This window comes from Octodon degus, unplaced genomic scaffold, assembly GCF_000260255.1.
Source record: "Octodon degus isolate 3935 unplaced genomic scaffold, OctDeg1.0 scaffold00054, whole genome shotgun sequence".
In the NCBI taxonomy this organism is placed as follows: domain Eukaryota; kingdom Metazoa; phylum Chordata; class Mammalia; order Rodentia; family Octodontidae; genus Octodon; species Octodon degus.
Genome location: NW_004524630.1, coordinates 11,707,613 through 11,715,092, shown reverse-complemented (window position 1 = coordinate 11,715,092; position 7,480 = coordinate 11,707,613). Strand labels below are relative to the sequence as shown.

Here is a 7,480-nt window from a genome sequence, read left to right as displayed (position 1 = left end):
ACTGAGCCATCTCCCCAGCTCCAGAAGTTATTTCTGATCTGATTTCTTCTATACCTTTATGCAGTTGTTCTTTTACTTCCAACGCTATTATATCAGAAATATCACATGTGTGATTTCCAGTTTCCTCTATGCTAGTGTCTTCTGCATTTGTACTGTGTGGACTCAGGACCTGACTGCATTTTGTTCCTTTTCTTTGTCATTTTGTATACTGCTGTCTTCTGACCTTTGGTGTAGAGCTTAGATTTCTTACCTTAGCACCAGGTCCAGATCTACGAAGTTCAGATTCCTCCAGGTTGGTGTTGCTTGGATTTGGCTGGGATCTGGCTGCTGTGCTCCCCTTCTTTCTGCTGCAGACCTTGGAGTTGAACCCTTTGTGTCACTCTGGCAAGATGTTCTGCTCCTGAATCAGCTGGGTAGGTCTTGCCCCTAGCCTCTTTGTAGGGAATTCTGCTGAAGGGTTTCACACCAGGCCTGCGCTCCTGGTCTATTCAAGATCTGTGGGCCCTGGGTTGTCTCACTCACACACTGGGCCTGCGGTCCTGGTGTATTCAGGATCCCCCGGCCCTGGCGGTCTCACTCATAACACTGGACCTGGCTCTGGTTCTATTCAGGATCCAGTGGCCCTGGGTGGTCTCATTCACACATCAGGCCTGTGCTCCTGATTGCTTCAGGATTCGCAGGCCCCTGGGTCATCTCATTCACACGCCGGGCCTGCTCTCTGGGTCTGTTCAGGATCCAGCAGTGCTGGGCGGTCTCACTCACTCCCTTTTCCTTTCTAGATAGTAATAAATATTTATTTATATAACATTTTTCATTTTAAAAAATTTTTGAAACAGGGTCTTGCTATGTAGTTCAGACCTTGGAACACATTGTGTAGCCCAGGCTGGCTTTAAATTCATGGTGATTCTCCTGCCTCAGCCTCCTGAGTGCTGGGATTATGCATGTGCCATCATACCCAGCTATGTAGTAGTAAATTTAAAACTTTACTTTAAATTTAAGACTTACTGTACTGTCTTTAGCAAGTTTGTTTTAAATTTGTATAAAATGTGTATTTTTTTGTTTTGTTTACATCTCAGGAAACTTGTAAACTGTTTACTTTTCTGTGTAGGTAGTATTATAGATTGTTTTTGGACTTAGACTCTAACATTGCTACTATGGGTATACAGTGTGACCTTTTTGTTTCTATGTGGTTTATTTCTTCTTGTTTTAAACTGTGTGGTTGGTATCTGAAAATGTGCTGACAAATTTGGCTTTAGTACTCTGTTTTTACTCACTGGGAGATGAAGGAAGATCCTTGGCATTGGTGGTGTATGCACCATCCTACCCTGAAATCTCTGTTCTGCCTCTCACCCAGTGGTGAGCCTTAGGCAAGATATTTAGGTTTCTTAAGGCTCAGTTGGCTTGTCTGTTAAATTAATACATTCATCACAGAATTTCTGTGAGAATTGATGAGTCATAGCATGGAACACACAGAATATTAAACTTCTTTTTTCTGTGTAGGTGGACATTGCTGGGTTTATTTTTTATTTATTTATTTTTTGCGGAACCAGAGATTGAACTCAGGCCCTTGTGCTTGCCAGGGAAGTGCTTATTCTACTGAGCCATCTCCCTGGCCCCATTTGCTGGGTTTAAAATAGATTCAAAAGTCACACATTATGATTTAGATCCAAAATGGCGGCAAAACTCATTGTGTTTGGAAAGTGACTGGATTAATGGGGCATTATAATCAATTGACCAGCAAGTGTTGGGTTTCTTTGGAAAAAGAGGGTCCCTGGAAGCATGACCTGGAAGGGTCTATCTTCCTTCCTGGCTCCTTCTTGGGCTCTGCTTCCTGGTCACCAAGAGGTCAGTACCTTTCCCTCTGCAGTGTGTTCTGTGGTGCTGTTTGACCTTTGGAGCTGGCTGACCAAGGACTGGATCATGAATTAAAGAAACTGCTCCTCTTTGGAGTGGGTGTAGGGTGCTGTGTCTCAGCAATGAGGAAAGTAACTAACACACTGAATAATTCTGTTACCTCTTCAGAGATTCTATAAGACAGTGATTACAGATTTCTGGTTTCTGGGACTTTATTACATCATGATTTGAATACAATGTATAAACATATGTGGAAATACTGTAACTTTTGTTTGTGTTAAGTTATTTTCTTGAATTTTATTTTTTTGTTCTTAGTTAATGCTACCACTTTTACAATGTTAAAATGTAACTAACTGTGTATCCTGATAGCATTAGCAGAAATAAATATATTTGTCTCTATGGACCTTATTCCATGTATCTTTTTTTAATTTATTTTTATTTTTTAAAAATTATTTGTTTTGTGTGTGTGTGTGTGTGTGGCCAGCTCAGCCCACCAGGGGGTGGGGCTGGCTGGCATGTGGTGCTGGGGGATTGAACCGCGGTCCCTGTGCTTTGCTAAGCTTGTTCTAAGTAGGTGTTTTAGACCACTGAGCCATCTCACCAGCCCCCAAAATGGCAGAAGTTTTTTTTTTTTTTTTGCTCCGAATGCCTTCAAGGCATGACTGGCTGGCTTGTGTTGTGGGGATCGAACCACAGCCACCTGAGCCTGACTGCTTTGTTGAAGCAGCCTCCATGTATCTTAATTGTAGTCGCTGATCCATTGTGTCAACTTGAGAATTGAGAAGTTTAGAATTTTAACTGAGTGACTCAGCAGGTGACCAGGGTCTTTACTGTAAACATCCTGAGCTTGTAGAAAGAGGAGGGTGTGGAGAAGGTGGGGGCCGATAGCAGCATACAATATGAGTGAGGGAAAAAAAATACGAGTGAGGGAAAGAGGTTTGCTCTTCCTTTTTGCTCTTGTTGCTTTTTCTGTGTACTGCCTTGAAGTGTTGCCCCTATACCATGCCACTTGGAGCCAGCTAGTTGTGGATTGAAACTTCCATAAACTGTGAGCTAAACAAGCCTTCCTTCCTTAGTTTTGGGCATTGGGTTTTTTTTTTCCCTCAGCAAAGAGAAAAGTAATTAAGTCAATTATATTATTGGGCTTGGTGAACTACCTCTTTAGCAAGCTGAGCTTGAAGAGTGGCAACAAAAAGAACTGAGCATGGACTGTCACCAACACCACGGATTCCTTTCTTGCCCACTAGGCAGGGTGTGAACCTTTTCTTGTCACCATGTTCAAAACTGCTTCTAGTAAAGTTACTTAGTTCTTAAAATTAGGGTTAGGGGTTAGGGTTAGGGTTTTTATATTAAAACAACCTTAAGTCAAATTCTTTATAGACATCTCATTTAATTTTACGATTCTAAAATTACATTTTAAAATTCGTTCATACTTATTCTCTGTCTTGTCTGATGTCACACTAGCCTTGAAAGTAGGCAGTTCTTGGACACATCTGTGACTCTAACTGTGGTTATCTTAGCCATTTTGCTGGACAACTTTTCCTTTTGTTCCCCAGTTCCCATTTCTTTTTATATGCGTGTTGTTGTTCTGCACACACTAGCTCTTTTTCCTTATATGCATGTATTTTGGATGTCTGCAAATTTATTGGCTCTTTTATACTCAAAATACATTGGTGGTCACCTGTGCTGTGGAGTTGTTAGATCTCTTTGTGTCTGCATTTTGAGTTAAACATTAAAACTTTTTATGACATTTCATTTGTTTTTTTCCTTACTCATAAGTTAGAGCATTTGACATCTATGTTTTTAATAATCTTTCTTAGTTGTATGGGTCCTTTGGTGCTTGTCAGTGGTTCTGAAATTTACAAGTGAGAAACTTGCTTTTAAGAAGTTTTTAGCCATTTACCACTTGTTTGGAAGAGGGAAAAATCATTTAAGTTGAATTTGCTTTCAGTTAGAAATGTCTGAGAGAAAATGGCATTTGTATTAGTTTACTAGGGTTGTGATAAAATACCACAGGCTGGGTGGTTTAAACAATAGAGATTTTATTTTCTCACAGTCTTTGGGGCCAGAAGCCCAAGATCTTGGTATTGGAAAGATTAGTTTCTCCTGAGACCTCTTTTTGTGCCTTTGCATCCCTGACTTCCCTCTGTTTTAGGAATAGCAGTCATACTGGATTAGGGTCTACCCTAACAGTCACATTTAAATCTCTATTTAAAGACCTTTTCTCCAAATATGGTTATAGTTGAGGTCTTCAGACTTCAGCATATGAATTTGGGGGCACTATTTGCCCAAATAGAACCCTTTGTAGAGAAATTAAAAATAAAGGTGGAACACTTTTTTTTTAAAGAAAACGTAAGTTTGATTTTAGAGTCTTAAACTGGGAATATATATAATAGGTAGTTGAATTTAAAAGAGTACAAATTTGGATACTGATTTGGAGAGCACATTTACTCAGAGATACCATATTAAAATTAAAGTATCAGGCCTGGCCAAATAGCTCAGTGGATTAAAGCTCCTGCAAGCAGGCACAAGGGCTGTGGTTTCAATCCCTAGGCCCCACCCCCAGGGCGCCCTGAGATGGCAATTGAGACTGAGTGTGGAGGTGCGCGTTTGTAACCCCAGCTCTTGGGAGGCTGTAAACAGGTGTATCACTAGGAGTCAATCTAGTAGTGAGACACTGAACAAACACTCTATAGAGCCTTCCCTAAAATACAAAATAAATTTAAAAAAAAGTAAAATTAAAACAACATAAGGAAATTAATTTTTGTTTTTACCGTGAATCTACATTTCTGGTGCCAAAAGAAAACAATTGTAATATAGATAACTAAAAATTCTTTAGAAGTATTAAGAGCCACAAGAGAAATTTGAAAAATTAAGATTTTTTTCTCATGGATTTATTTCAATAGTTTGGTGAGTTTGCTTTTCCTTTTTTAAAATCTCAGCAACTTAAAAAACATCAATTATAATAACAACGTTTTTCAGATTATAAATGTTTTGGAAATGATTTACCTAAAATAGGCTGTGATCCAACCAACTTTTTGGGTTTCAAAGCCATGCAGAAATCTTATGGTGCTCCAGAAAATCCGTTCTTTTTTCTCTTCCTGGCTGCTATAGTAACAACAGCTGTTACAGAGGCATCTGAGGCTAGTGCTCTTTCCTTAAGAATGGAGGACTTAAAAAAAAAAAAATGGAGGACTTTTCCAGGCTTTAGTCCCCTGATATCCTAATTTGGAAATGCTACCTCATTTTTCTGTTTTTCCCAAAATGCCTCTGAGACATCTAGGTTGTTCCACTTTTCTTGGCCTTCAGCACTATTTCAAGGGTTAGCCAAGGAAAAGAAAGGATTCCAGTAAAGTGAAAGTAACATACTGGTCAAACAGTTTTACTGTTGTTTTTTTGAAACAGTTACTTTATTTTTGGTACTGGAACTTGAACTCAGGACCTTCTGCTTGCCAGGCTGGTGCTGTACCTCTGAGCTCTACCCGAGCCCCGTATTCTGATTTTGTTTGTTTTTTACCATCTGTTTATCTTTTTAAAAAAAGAATCAAACTTCAAACCACATATTTTCTTTTATATAATAATTTGTTACTATTTTTCATTTATGTATTTGGTACGGGGTCTCACTATGCAGCTCAGACTCATAGTGGTCCTCCTGTTTTCAGCCTCCCTAGCCCTGGGATTACAGGGGTGGAGCTGGTGTGGCATCAGGGACCAGAGATTGAACCTTGGTCCCTGCAGTCTTAGTCCGCTGAGCTATCTCGCTGGCCTTATCTTTTGTATAATAATTTAAAGTACAACTGTTTGCTTTATTCTTGTCGTCTATATACTTGCTTAGGAACAGTTTGCCAGCAGGTCTCTTAATTTACTTAAAAATTCTAAACTATTCTTAATATGTTAATCAGCTTTCTATCAGTGTGACGAAATACATGGAGAAAACAACTTAAAGAAAGAAAGATTTGTTTTGGCTTACAGTTCCTGCCATGCTCACTTGAGTCAGTTGTTCTGGGCCCATGATGAGGCAGAGCATCGTGGCAGGGAGCATGCGGTCCGGTAAGAAGCTCACCTCCTGGTGGACGGGAGAGAGAAGGAAGGAAGTGTGGGGAGAGAGCAGAGTGATTCCTCTTCTGCATTTGTTGCATACAGTTCCCCAGCCTATTGGATGATGCTGCCCACTTTCAGGGTGTACTAGCACTCAGTTTCCTGCCCAAATGCCAGTCATTCTGGCAACATCATCAGAGGCACACCCACAAGTGGCTTACTAATGTCCTAGGCGTTGAGGAATTTCTCTGTTTCTCTGTTCAAGGGTCTTGGAAAAAGGGAGTTAGATTTTATCAAATGCTTCCTCTGTAGCAATTGAGATGTTTATGCTATTTTCTCCATTATTTCATTGATGTAGTGTACTACATTGATTGATTTTATATGTTGGGACATTCTTGGATTGCTGAGATAATCCTCATTTGATTGTGGTATGCATCCTTTCAGTATGCTGCTGTGTTCAGTTTTCGAGTATTTTGTTGAGAATTTTAAAATCTACATTCATAAGGGATATTAAACATTTTCTGTAAGGCCTTGATTTCAGGGTAGTGCTAGTCTTATATGTACATGTATCTATTCCCCATGATATATATATTCATTATGTATCTGTGTCACAAACATGTTCTGTGCCACAAACATGTTCTGTGCCATTCTAGCCAAAAGTTTGTCAGTTTGTTAATGTTTCAAAGAACCAATTTTGATTTCAGTGATTTTTCCCTATTATTTTTCTTTCTTAATGATCTCTGATTTAATCTTCATTAGTTTTTCCTGCTAACCTTGTGTTTTGTAATCTTCTGTTACAATTCCAAAAGATGTTATGATTTGTGATTTTCTTCATACAGTCATTGCAGCACTAAATGTCTGAGTGCAGCTTTTCCTGAATCTGATAAGCTTTAATGTGTTTGCTACTATTTTTGCTTGTCTTAAAGTATCTTTAATTTTCTTTTATTCATTGGTTCATTATTTAAAGTTTTATTGTTTAATTTTGATACATTTTTTAATTTTTCAGTTTCCTTCTGTTACTGATTTATTTTATTCATTTATTCATTTATTTATTTTATTCTGGTACTAGAGATCAAACTCAGGACCTTGCTCATGCTAGGCATATTACTGATTTCTAGCCTAATTCCATTTGTCAGGTTTTTATTCTTACATTTTGAGTGTTTATGATTAGGTGTATATATATAAAACTGTTGTATGTTGTGTGTAATTGTGTTTTTAAAATAGGAGATCAAATATACATGTATTGTTTTAAATTTTATTTATTTATTTTTCTATTTTAGGGAAGGGCCTACAGGGTGTTCAGTGTCTCACTAATAGATCGGACTTGTAGTGATCTGCATGTTTAAAGCCTCCCAAGAGCTGGGATTACAGGTGTGTGCTACCACGCCCAGTCTCAGTTGCCAACTCAGTGTGCCCTGGGGACAGGGCCAGCATGGCAGGCCTGGGGATCGAACCCCTGGTCCCTGTGTCTGTTTGCAGGCACTTTAATCCACTGAGCTATTTGGCCAGCCCTTACATTGCTTTTTAGATAGTTACTTTTATTGATACTGTTTATTCATGTGGATTTGGATGGATTATTAGGTCACTT

General features: G+C 38.8%; 1 pseudogene; it reads right to left on the bottom strand.

The window, feature by feature from the left end:
• Positions 1 to 5,881, bottom strand: part of LOC101590857 — a 10,501-nt pseudogene extending 4,620 nt beyond the window's left edge.
• Positions 5,882 to 7,480: the final 1,599 nt, after the last annotated feature.